Raw genomic sequence first — 13,986 nt, 5'->3', positions numbered from 1 at the left:
AAAGTGGCAAATCAAGCCCTAAGGGGGTGGCCACACTGCAATCCCTTCTTCTTCATTATTCATTTTCCCTTTAGGATTTTGGACATGCATGCACATGTACCTGGTTTGAATTTTAAGCCGCAAGGTCTAGGACTCAGATCTCAGGTGATAGTGTAGGAGTCCAGCAATGTAACCATTCCGCCATCTGCTGGTCCCCCTAAATGATTTTCTTACCTATCTGTATCATAACAAATTTATATACTTAACATCTGGATATTTTTTCAAACAAGGGAAGTGTTAAATTATAAATGTAAAATAAGCTCATACTGTGTCTCTTTTCTTACTTCATTTGGACTGCCATAACAAAATGCCATAAACTGGATAGCTTACAAAGAACAGAATTTGATTTTACAAGATCCTGGAGGCTGGAAAGTTTGCAGATTCAGTGACTGACGGGCCTTCTTTCTCCTCAATGGCACATTTTTACCATGTTTTTACTTGGTGGAAGGGACAAGGGCAGCTCTCTGGGGCCTCTTTTATAAGTGTGCTAATCCTATTCCAGCCACAGATTTAATTACCTGCCCCAAAGCCACCTCTTAATACCATCAACTTCAGAGTTTGGATTTCAACATGTGATTTTGTGAGGAAAGGGGGACAGAAACATCCAGATCATAGCAACTCTAATAAGGTAAAATTAACACAGGAAATAGACTTAATAAATGAATTAGTAAGCTGCTAAAGGCAATAGAAATATTTCGAGAACTGTGTGTGAGAGAGTGGCCAGGAATACTAAAACAAATTTGCTTATAGATGCAAGTGATTAATATTTAAGATTATATTAAATGTAACGTTATAGTCATAATTTCTATAGGATAGAAATAAATTGCATCTCTATTGGATGAAATTTATTTGCGTGCCTATGGACCAAAATCACTGTATTACTCAGTTTCTTCAAAATAATTTACAGAGTTACTTCCATAGAATATAAATGAACTTAGTCAATTTAAAGATGATCAAATGTGCTATAGAATTAAGTAATTCTTATAGACCTTGGTAGACAATTTTAAGTGCTCTACTGGAAAGACAGCTAGTACTTCTTCTTCTTCTTTTGCTTTTCCTCATATCCTGGCATCTTAGTCTACTATTATGTTGCTTACAGAAATATCTGAGACTGGATGAGACCGAGGTCTTCCCAATTCAGTCTATACATATCTACCAGTAAAAATCTTATTAAATTACTATTTTTAAGTCATCGCTTGCTTACAATATTTTTCTCTACTGCTTATCAGGCATACAGATTTTACACCTAACTCTGAGCTTCTAAAATGTCCCCCAGAAGTGCCTAAGGACCTATTTTAAGAAAGGGCCCTTACCTAATGCACTGCAGTCACTGTCTTGAATTATTAACAATTTTTGAACAAATGCCCAGCATTTTCATTTCACATTGGGCCCCCCCAATACTATGTGGCTTCTTCTGTCTCCTGGCTTAGCTACATTATATTTTGTAATTTTTTTCTTAAAATTGCCTTATTTCAAGAAGGTAAACATTCTCCTTGTTCCTAGAATTACACGTTATGCTCTTTTAACTTAAAGGTTGTTATTTGCTCTCCCGGAATCCTTTTCTCCTTCAATTCGTGCTTCTAGGACCAGCTTGGAAAGTATGATTACACCAGGAGGAATGCATTGGACAGTCTGAAGTTTCCAAACGTCATTTATCCTTCTCGTTCCATGCCTTATTCTTTTCCTCCCAGTCAACCTGTTGAAAAGATCTTATCTATCTTCTTCAGCTCTCACTAATTTTTCTCCTTTGAATTTTAGTTCTCATTTGGTTTTCCTGTAATAACTCCATGGACTTCTATATCTCCTGATCTGTGTCGTAAGACAAATAAACATGTTTAGCATCTGCCAACATTTTTCTGTTACCAGATCCCTAAGAATATGAGAGTTGCTTTACATTTTTTTTCTGCTTACATGGAAAGGAAATGAGTTTCTTACAGAAAAATAACTTTATGATAACTTTCAGGCAATAAAAATAATTAATTTAGTTTTTCAGCACAATCATTGAAACAATAATGATAATTATAAAAAAATTTAAAATTTATATTTTGGACCAGCTATTGACTTCACATCTAGCCGACTTTAGGATTCGATTTTAAGACATGGTGGCATAAAAAACATGCATTTGTGCATGTATACCCAAACTCCTAACAGGACTGTGAAGGAGAAGAGATTGTAGTGTGACCAATCCCACCCCTGGCAAGTAGTTTCTCACTTCTCCCTCTCTCTGTCTCTTGGAAATGCACGTGCCCTATAACAAATAAACAAACAAACAAACAAAACCTAAAAAATAATACAAATAAATAAATAATTTCTTTTGAGAGCGAGAGAAAGAGAGAAAGAGAGAGAACACCACCACTAACAAGGTGCTTCTGTCTTGACCCAACCTGGTCTTGGACAGCTGAAATCATGGGTTCAAGGAGGTCCTGGGACATGATGCCAGGACCATCTACATAGGTCTTGTGCTATCACTGCAAGTAGTGACATGGTCAAATGAAGGATTTTTTAAATCTTATTTATGTGAATCCATAATATTCATCGTTCTTCCTAAATTAACTCAAAGGTAAATTTGTATTTCTTACTTCAGAAGAAATTACACCTATTATTGTTACTAAAAATAATAATAGCAACTGAATGCGAAGTTGGATAGTCAACCTCCCCCACCTCCTACACTTTCTTTAAATTCTAATAATACTTCTTTTCTTGGATACCACTATATGTGTGAAGTGTAAGATTTTTATCTATAATTTGACCTCTATTATAGTTCATAATAGTGAAGGACCTTTGGTTAAAGGAGAAGAAAACTTGAGAAGCTCTGCTTTGGACAGAACTTACTCTTCAAGATAATGACTATAGAGAAGAAAGGCTGAAGGTAACAAGAGGGAGAAGCACTTAGGAATTTTCAATTATCTTTGGTGAATAGATTTTTCTTCTGATGCTAAGCATTTCTATTGTAAAAGACATGATCATGTAAGTAACATTGAGTAAAAGGCTGGGGTAGGCCATTTGGAAGTTAAGAAAATGAAAATAAAGGGTCACAAAAGCTTAGGATGGGAAAGCTATAAAAGGAAGTAAAAATTAAAAAAAATTCATCTCATATTAAAAACATCACCTTTATGCTTTAAAGAACTTTCAGCCATATTTTAACTTTTAATCAACCATTTAAAAAATGGTTCTTTAGGGAACAGCAAATGGTGTAATAGTTATGTCCACGTAGTCGACCACATGTTGAATCCCAAACCTAGCAGCTTAAAACTCACACTAGGCATGTGTGCATGCATGCCCAAAATCCTGAGAGGAGAATGGAGGAGCACCATGGCCATCCCTCCAGGGGGTGACTTATTTTTTGTCTCTCTTTGTTTCTCTGACAAGAGCACATTCCCTATAGCAAAATTCTTCCTTAAAAAAAATAAATACATAAAAAATAAATAAAATAGTCCTTTTTATGTTATATTGATTTTTGTAATAATTAACCATTAAGTGACTTCCTAGTGGATGAAAGAATATATATAAGTAAAAATTCGGGAGACTATTAACTTACAAATATGAATATTGAAGTTTAAAATAATGTTTAACAAATACTGGTGGATGAATATAGCTAGAACACCAATTCTAATCCTAAGATTCATTATTCTCAAGAATTAATCTATAATTGTACAATTTTTTACTGTAAAAAATATAGTAGTTTTTTTTAGTTTTTCAGTGGAAAAATCACTGTAGTTGGAGTCAGAAGATCTAGATTTGGTTCACAGATCTAATATTCAAATTGATGACGTTGAACAAGTTTCTTTCTAGGTCTTTTCTGTAACAATCCATGCTCATTCTTTTCAAGAGCAAATAAAACGCCTTGTAAAAGTATGCTATTAGTTTATAGATGAGGCTATAGGGCTGGGGGTAGGAGTGTGCATGGGAAATTTTGGTTGGATTTGGAGGATAATACAAATATAAAAACTGGCAAAGGGGAGTTTTATCGTTTTTGGTTTGTTTATTTTAAACTTCCTTTATTTACGTCTTCCACGAGTGAGAAAGATAGACACACAAAGAGAAACAGCACCTTCAAGAAGGTCTTGACCCTGGATCAGCTCTCAGTCTTCAGCTAGACCTAGATCACATACCGGAGTGTACCTGGACAACTCAGGTATCCAGACTGGAACCAGGAAAGTCCCATGTGGGATTACCTCACAGAACATCATCTTTTATAGTTACACCACTATCTTTATTTCATTTTCTTCTAATTTATTTATTTTATGAGAGAAAAAGAGAGAGGCACAAGAGAGTCTCATCTCACTGTGATCCCCCAAAGTCTTTTAACTAACCAGGAACACAGGCTCGTGTGCGCACATGCCCTGGTGTTTCAGGATACCTGGACTCCAGACCACTATCTTCCATGTGGGTCCAACACTAAGGAGATATGCCGCACCATCTATGCCACTGCAGCTGGGCCACGTTTCAGCTTTTGATATGAACATATCTAGGTTCAAGTATGGAGTCAGTCACTCACTTAGGATTTTAATAAACTTATGAAACTTTTCCTAATCATGGGACCAGCAGATGATGTAATCATTACATCACAGGACTCTCATGTAGTTGACCACAGTCTGAGTTCCAGATGCAATGGCTTAAAATTCATGCTGGGCACATTTACATGTGTGTCCAAAATCCCTAGAGGAGAATGGAGAAGTGCTTGAAGTGTGACCATCTCTCCTGGGGAGTCATTTCTTGCTTTCTGTCTCTCTATCGCTCTCTGTCCAGCGAACACACACATACTCTATAGCAAAAATATTTCTCAAAAAAAAAAAACTCTAAAAACTTTTCTTATCTTTCTTTTCTTTGATTGTAAAAGTAACTGGTAATATAACATCTGGAAGATTATATGAAAAATTAGTTTATTTAAGTCTGGGGAAATATTAGACAGCATTGCATTTTTTGACAGATTACAGAATTTCATGAAAAAGTTCCCCTTTCCATTTACTTCATCATAGAATTTTTTTTTTTTTTTGTAGGGGTTTTTGCGATAGGTCATGTGCGCTCGCCAGAAAGACAGTGACAGAGACAGAAAGCAATAAATTACCCCGCAGGGTGGATGACCATGCTACAATCCCTTCTCCATTCTCCTCTCGGGATCTTAGGCATGTACACACACACGAGTTTAAGCCACCAGGTCCGGGACTCGAACTGGGGTTGACTACACGGGAGTCCAGTGACATAGCCATTACACTAACTGCTGGTCCCTTATAGAATTTTAAATATGAAATAGTAATATAATTTTTTTCCAATACCAATCATAACCTTTCATTATAATGGGAAAGAATAGTGAAGAGCACATTTTCCCCAAACAAAAGTCACAACCACACAGTTACTAGATTTCAATGTTGTCTACTAAAATTGTAATGTTTGGGATCAGCAGTTGGTATAATGTCTATGTCGTTGGACTCCCATGTAGTTGACTGCAGTTCGAGTGCCGGACCTGGTGGCTTAAACTCACAGCAGATGTGTATGCATGCGTACTGAAGATCCAGAGAGGAGAAAGGAGAAGGGATTGTGGTGTGGCCATCACCTCTGGAGGGTGATTTCTCACTTTCTGTCTCTGTGTCTCTCTTTGTCTTTCTGATGAGCGCACGCGCCCTGTAGCAAAAACCTCTGGGAAAAAAAAAAAGAAAAGAAAAATAAATAAATAAAATTGTAATGTTTAATAGTAATTGCATCTTTTTTAAAATTAGAAAAGATGCAAAAGCTTTGAACAGTGAGAGAAATAATAAGTAGTTACTCCAGTTGTTGATTGAAAAGAAGCCAGGATCTGCTAAAATTTAATGATATTTCCATTTTCTTGAGTTCGAGAAGGAAGAACAATTTTTACTGAAGGCACAATATTAGAAATAAAATGATCTAGAAGGCTTATAAACTTGGAATTGAGATTGAATAGTCACTCATATTTGACCAGTAAGAGTACGTTCATCCCCGTATTCAGGCAGAGTTATAGGACAAACAAGGATTTCGTCCCTTTGAAATTTATACAGATAATGTCTACCATTCAATGCTGGATCTCCCAACAAGAGGACACAATTTACAAGATTTTATTTATTCTTATTTCTGAAATTATATTTATTTTATACTGTGAAGAAAATTAATGGCAGCACTGGTAAACCTTTACTTTTATTCTCAATGTTCTGTCAAGAATAGTTCTACCATGGGGAAAAGGGTAGATTTTCTACAAAGCTTTTTTTAGCAAGAGGGGCTAAACATCAGTTAATTTCAAAAATTATTTGCTAAAAAAAATTCTTGGAAAAGAAAACAATAGGGGACCAGCAGTTAGCATAATGGCTATGTCGCTGAACTCCCATGTAGATGACCGTGGTTCGTGTCCCAGACCCGGTGGCTTAAACTCACGCCAAGCGCATGTGCTTGCATGCCCAAGATTCCGAGAGGAGAATGGAGGAGAAGGAATTGCGGCATAGCCATTCTTCCTGGGCGGTGATTTCTTGCTTTCTGTCTCTCTGTCTCTATCTTTCTGGCAAGCGCACATGCCCTATAGCAAAAAAACTCTCAAAAAAAGAAAGAAAGAAAGAAAGAAAAGAAAAAGAAGAAAAGGAAACAATAGTTTTTTCATGTTGAGGGCCATAGATTGGACAATTTTGTTTCATCAAAATTGGCGAGATTAGGATCATGTGTAAGACATGATTAAGGAAACAGCTGGCCTTATAAGGACACACCGAGACAAAGGCATGCGGAAATGACAAGTGTGTGGAGAATGCTGCAGAAAAGTTTTAGTTCTTTGGTATTTCTTACACTAAGTCTCAATTTTCTTTTTTCAATTTCATAAAGAATTATTTTACAGGCTTCATAGAATGAGTTACAGAGAGAGTCACCCTTTTGGATCTTCAGAAACAACTTGAGCAGAATGGGGGTTAACTCTTCTTTGAACGTTTTGTAGAATTCAGAGGTGAATCCATCAGGGCTAGGACTTTGGTTTATGATCATGCTGAATGTCAATTAAAATAGTTGCGCTTCTATTCCAAACTGCATGCCTACTTTTTTTTTTTTTCCCTCATTTTACTCCATTAGCTAAAACTATAGAACATTGAAAAGAAGTGAAGTGAACAGAAATCTATAACTTATTCTTAAATCAGGGGGAATTCATTCATTTTTTATCTTTAATTATGTTAAGTGTCAATTTTTCATCATCTTTAATTATTTTGAGAAAGTTTCCTTTTTTGTCTTTTATCCTTAAGTTTCTGCAAGAATTTCTTTATTATTTTATAAAGTATATTGCATCTATTGAAATTTTTTCTTCTTAGTCTTTTAACATAATTTGACTTGGTTGATTTTCAAATGTTAAATCAACTCTACATTCCTGTGATTAACCCACTTATTTATATTGCATTATATTTTTATATATTACTGAATGTGCTTTCTAAAATATATTTTGGATTTACATATATTTTTTAAGTAATGTCTTTGTTTGCTTTAATAACAGGATGTTTCTGTCCCTATGGAATGATTGCAAAATGTCCTTTTCTGTTTTTGGAGGTGATTGTAAGCATACCTTATTTTTTCTTTACACTTTCATTGAATTCTCCAGTGGAGTTCCATTAGTCTAGATCTTTTTTTAAAGGAAGCTTGTCAACTACAACTTTAATTTTTAAAGTAAATATAGGGCTGTTCAGGTTATTTATTTCTTTTTGAATGACTTTTACTAACTTAAGTCTTTGAAGAAATTTGCCTTTTTCTAATTAAAACAAAATTTTGGCTAAAATTTTGACAGTATCCTCTTATCCTTTTAATATCTTTGGAATCTCTAGTTATGCTCTCTCTTTTATTTGTATGATAGATAAATCATTTCTTTTCTTTCTGCTTGAATAATTTATTTTATCTTCTCAAAGAAACACCTTTCAGTTTTATTGATTATTTTATGTTATTTTTCTTGTTCTGTTTCAGTGATTTTTGCTATTTATATTCCCTTGCTTCTATATGTTTTGTGTTTAATTTGTTCTTCTTTTTCTAGTTTCTTTAGGTATAAGCTTATACAATATGTAATTTCAGATATTTTAACTTTTACCTATAATTGTTTTTAGGCCTTTTTTCTGTATTCATTTTTTTTTCTCATCATATCCATAACTTCTAGTTTTTGAACACATGGAGTATATTCACAATAATTGTTAGAATATATTTGTCTAATTCCATCATTTGTACCATTTTTCCATCTGTGTCTCTTGATTGACAGTTTTCCTGGAGAATGAGGTCAGACTTTTTACTTCTATAAAGTACAAGACATTTTGACTTCTTTGTTTGTTTGATTTTTGAGTTTGTTGTATAACTAATATTATTCTGAGACACAGTTAAATTATTGTAATTTGCTTAATTCCTTCAAGGCTTACTTTTATGATTTGTTTCTTTTAGGACTCCCGTTAGTGTGGATCCAATATAATTCCACTACAAAAGCAACAACCTTATGAACACAACTCAAGTCCATGTTTTAGAAGGTCTTTCCACTTTGCTGAGAGATGTAACAACTATTTCCACTCATGGGCAAGTGGTAGACAGCTAGTAATGAGCAAGTGGCCCTAAGAGAATAGCAGAAGGGCACATGTCACATCAATCACAATTTATCAGGAGTTACAACCAAACCCTCCATGGAATGCCTTCTTCCCACCTAGCACCTGGCACCAGGAAGGTGAGGCAAATACCATTTTCTTTCCTTGGTTCCTGAGGAAGGCACACAGGTTGATTGTAAATTTCTCTCTTATCATCCCTCGTGAATACAAAAAGACCCAACCAAGCATTTTGGTCAACATCCTGATTCCCACTGGAGCAATAAACTAATTGGACAGTCTATCCTAATTACCTAGCTATCCTAATTATCCTAGCTCACACTGGGCATACAGTTAGGTAATCAAATTCTTCAAGTTCTTCACCTGTGAGAGAGATGCGCAAGAGAAAGCCCATGAATTCAAACAAAGGACATATAGGATGACAGACCTCCCACTGTTAAATATTCATGATCACCTCTAGCAACCTGCCCACCCAAACGTCTTTTGGATGTACTTCTTTACTAAGATCTGTCTTTCCTATTAAATTCTCTTTTCTACTATTATTGTGGTTGTAACTTTATTTTGCACCTAGGAAGAGGTTTCTAATTTTAGTGATCTGGACTCAAAGAACCAAGGACTTCACAACACAGTTTAATACTTTCCCATCCTACGGCAGGCAAGCTTCAGGATGATAACATATTTTTAATGTGAGATATAGAGAATGTAAGGAAAATATAATGAAGCTTTGAGTTTTGAATATAAATATCAAATTTGGTGTCTAGGATTTTGATTAATGATTGGTTCCTTACTTTTTTTTGCCTTACTTTAGACAAGATGATTTACTCATCATGATTGTGAGCAGACTGAGGGAGAGAGAAACTGAGAAATCACTCCCCTGGGGAGATGACTTCACCATAATCTTTTCTCCTCTATTCTCGTCTTGGAACTTTGGACACTTAGTTACAGGTACCCAGTATAATTTTTTATTATTATTTTATTTTTATTAATTTTATTTATTTTAAATTTTTATTTACTTTATTTTGTTTTTAAGAGGTTTTAGTTTTAGGGCAATGTGTGCTCACCAGATAGAGAAAGACCAAGACAGTGACAGAGAAAGTGATAAATTAACCCCTGGGGGGAGGAGGTTGATTGATACAATCCTTTCTTCTTCATTTTCCTCCCAAGATCTTGAACATGCATGCACAGATGCCCAATGTGATTTCCAAGCCACCATGTCTGGTACTCAAACTGTGACTGGTCATGTGGGAGCCTAGCAATGTAACCACTCCATCATCTGTTGCCCATCCCCATCATGATTTTTAAGCTGCTGTGTCTGAGATTCAAACCTCATAGTTGGCCATGTGAAATTCAGTCAACTGAACCTCCATGCCATTCACCAACCCTATTGTTTACTCTCTATTTACCATGGTGACCTATGACTGCTTCTCAGGTCTTGAAGATTCCAAGATTCCAGTCACGAGTTTTACTGGGTTATTCTCCGCAGTATACAACCATGATTTTTTTTTTCCCTCTTCATACTACTTTTTTCTTGTCATACCATCTCTTAAAATATCAGACAACCCCAAATTGAGAGAAACTCTATAGAATATCTGTTTAATACTTGCAAAAAAACTGCCATGGAGCTGAAAAGACATGACAACTAAAGGTACAACATTATCCTGAATTAGATCTTGAAATAGAAAGAAAACACTATTGGCAAAACTAGTGAAACGTAAGTAAAGTTTGATAGTTGATACTAATGTACAAATGTCAGTTTCTTAGTTGCAGTCACTGTTCATTAATTGAATTTATCATATTCTTAAACACATTCCAACAAGGCTTCTATGCTCACTGATCCACCAAAAGCATTCTTTTATTTTTTTGAGATTTTTTTTCTATAGGGTGCATGTTCTCATAGAAAGGGAGAAATCCCTCCAAGGGAGGAGATGGCTTCACCACAATTCCCTCTTGGAATTTTAGGCATGCATATACATGTGTCCAGCATGAGTTTTAAGTTGCCATGTCTGGGACTCAAACCATGAGTCTGCTGGTCTCCAAAATCATTCTTATCAAGATAACCAATGGCATCACATTGCTAAATTTGGAGATGAATGTTTAATTTTTTATTTCATTTTGTCTCTCAGCAGCAATTGACATAGTTGATGACTCTCCTATGTACTTGAACTTTCCTGATTTCTTCCTTTATAACCAGCGGCTTCTGCTCAGGCTGTTATTAGCTCCTGCTCTTCTTCTGATAGCACATCATTGGCACACTCCTGAGCATTGTCTTTGCTCATCTCTCCTTTCTACCTCCTCTCTTTCATTGATTTAATATTATCTTTCCTTGAAGCATACACAAATTTATTTTTCTTGCCTGTACCTCATTCCTGAACTCCAAAATTATCTGTTAAACAACCTATTTGACTTCTCCATCTGGATGTCTAACGAACATTTAAACTTATGTCCAAAAGTGAACTCGAGTTCTTTATTAAATCAATTGTAATGATTTTTCTTGATCTAATTTAACTAATCTTTTATTTAGTTCCCCCAGCAAAATCCCTCAGAACCATCCCTTGTTCATTTCTTTAGAAATTTACATCAAATTTAACCAGAAATCTTATGACCTCTAAGTTAAAAATACAATTCTACTCCAGTCATTGTTCATTTCATTCAATGCTAGCATTTGGATCCTAGGGCCAGTCACTTTTATTACCTAAATTATTCTGGTAGTCTACTGAATGGCAACCCAGAGTCTGCCTTTCTGTCCTTAGAACTGAGAATGTGTTGTCCACAAAGAGTTGGCATGATTCCCATTTGACTCAGAGTGAAAGTGATCATCATTTCAAAAACTTACTTACTTACATCATAAGATTTCTTGATAACCTCTGATCTCATTGACATTTCCACTTGCACATTAGCTTCCTTTGCTGTTTTTTTAATAAGTCAAGTTCACTCTGCAACTGTTTGCATTGTTTTCTTTTCCTTTTTTTGAAATGCCTTTCTTGATATCTTTATGGCTTTATCCTTGGCTTCCCTTCAAAACTTTTTTCTTTCCTTCTCAGTGAAGACCTACCTTACTGTCCATCCTACTTAAAATGACAATACCCACATCTTTGGCACTTCTCATCCCCCTTATTTTGTTTACCCTTATATCAGTTATTAAACTACTAACATTTCATGTAATTTACTTGTTTATTAGGTTTATTGTTTGTAACTTGAGATAAGATATTTAATTTGTACAAAGACACTCCATAAATATCTGTTGGGTAGGTAAATGGTTTGACTCCTAATGACTATGCAGCAATCTTGAATATTTTGGAGGGGTATTATCCATGCCTGTCTATAAATAGATATGACATCTATATTGAGAAACAGTCCCACAGGAAGCCTCTGCAGGAGGGTGACATGCTATCCCTCCTTTTTCAAAGCAATAGTTTTCTGGTGGCCTAGATGCATTTATGTATTTTTCATCAATTGAAACATTAAATAGATTTACCAAGTACCCAACTGTGTAGAGCACTTTATTTCCTTCCACTGAAATATTACAAAATAGTAATTTGTTCCCTTATTAGTTTTATTTGAATGTGTTTGAATTTTTTTTAAAAACACCCCTTTCTGAGTCTAACTCAAATGAACAGTTCTATTTATTAAAGGCATTTTTACAGTACAGACTAATCAAATCTGACAGCTTATTCACAATGGTTTCTGAGTGACAGTAGTTCAGACATACTACATTAAAGAGATAAACAATATAGATCATAGCAATAAGAATAATTAGATTTCAGAATGTTTCCTCCTCATGTATATACTCCTTTCCATTATTGTGTTTTATATTGACAAACAGTTAGGTGTTTTTGTTTGTTTTCTTTTTGGCCAGAGGACTCAAGAGATAGGAAGAGAAAGAGAGAAAGAGAAGGGGAGAGAGAGAAGGAAAGGAAAGGGAGGAGAAAGAGATAGAATGTGAGAAAGCACTGCCCCCATGGGGAATGGTCCCTATAATCCTTTTCTTCCATTTCTTGCTCTATTTAGGATTGGGGGCACACATGAACAAAGTGAGTTTTTCAGGTCATTGGGTCTAGGACTCAAACCATAGAGTTGGCCATGTGGGATCTAGCTGTTTTAACTACCACGCCAGTAGCTGACCTTATTGACAGCTTTTTGGGTAGAAAAAGATGAGAGTTGCTGCTTGAATTTCAGAAAACATGTTTTAATATAATAGTTTACAACCTTATAAATTACAAGTAAATAATCAGATCAAAGTGTTAGATTTTACTCCTATTTTTTAAATAATTAAAATATTTCTCCAGAGGTGTGTGCACTTGCCAGTAAAAGAGAGAGAGAGAGAAAGAGAGAGAGAGAGAATACCTCATGGGGCATGATCATGCCACAGTCACTTCTCCTTCATCTTCTTTTCTTTCGGGATTTTGGACATGCATGCACATGTACCTGGTGTGTCACCGAAATAATTGGGTCCAGGACTTGAGTTGTTCAGTTGGCCATGTAACATCCACCCACCCCAACCATCACACTACAACTGCTGATATTTGAGGAGTCTTGGTTAAAAAGAAGAAGGAAAGTACAGTCCTCACATACTATAAACTAGCACTTACATAATAGCTTTTAATCTTACCCAGTGTTCCAAATATTTTATAAGTAATGAGGTAGGTTTTGTTATTATTTTTTAGATGTGCAAGGCACAGAGTTTAAGGAACTTGACCAAGTCTAAAAGGAAAATGGATGATAGAGTAAGATTTGAGTTGCAGCAGTTTGGTTCAAGACATTATACCTAGGGGCTAGTCTTGATGGAGTGATCATAGCATTGGACTCCCACATGGCCAACCATGGTTTGTTTCCTGGGCCCACTGGCATGAAACTTATATTGGGCACATGTGCATTTGTGCCCAAAATCCTGAGCAGAGAATGGATGAGAAGGAACTGTGGTGTGACCGTCCTTCCTGGGGCCGGGGGGGCAGGGGGGATGATTTCTCACTTTCTCTTTCTGTGTCGCTGGTAAGTGCATGTGCCCATAGCAGAATCTCTCTCTCTCTCTCTCTCTAAAGAAAACAATTACTAAAGAAAGAAAAAAAAAGGCATTATGCTCTTTCTTGTTGTTGTCAAAGAGTTATTTTATTTAAATTTACTTATTTACTTTGATTTGACCAGAGAGGGACAGAGTGAGATAGAGAGAGAATGAGAAAGAGAGTGATAGAAAGAGAGAGAGGGAAAGTGAGAAAGCAAGCCTCCAGGTCTGGGACTCGAAGCACAGTCAGTCATGTGGGAGTCAAGCACCCCTAACCACCATGCTGCCTGCCAGCCCCAAGACGTTATGCTCCTTTTTCTTTTTTTTGGAGAGATTTTCGCTACGGGGTGCATGCGCTCACCAGACAGAGAGAGACATTAGAGACAGAAAGCGAGAAATCCC

The sequence above is a fragment of the Tupaia chinensis genome, unplaced genomic scaffold, assembly GCF_000334495.1.
Source record: "Tupaia chinensis unplaced genomic scaffold, TupChi_1.0 Scaffold000380_1, whole genome shotgun sequence".
In the NCBI taxonomy this organism is placed as follows: domain Eukaryota; kingdom Metazoa; phylum Chordata; class Mammalia; order Scandentia; family Tupaiidae; genus Tupaia; species Tupaia belangeri.
The sequence above is the reverse complement of the archived record's forward strand: the minus strand, read 5'-3'. Positions refer to the sequence as shown.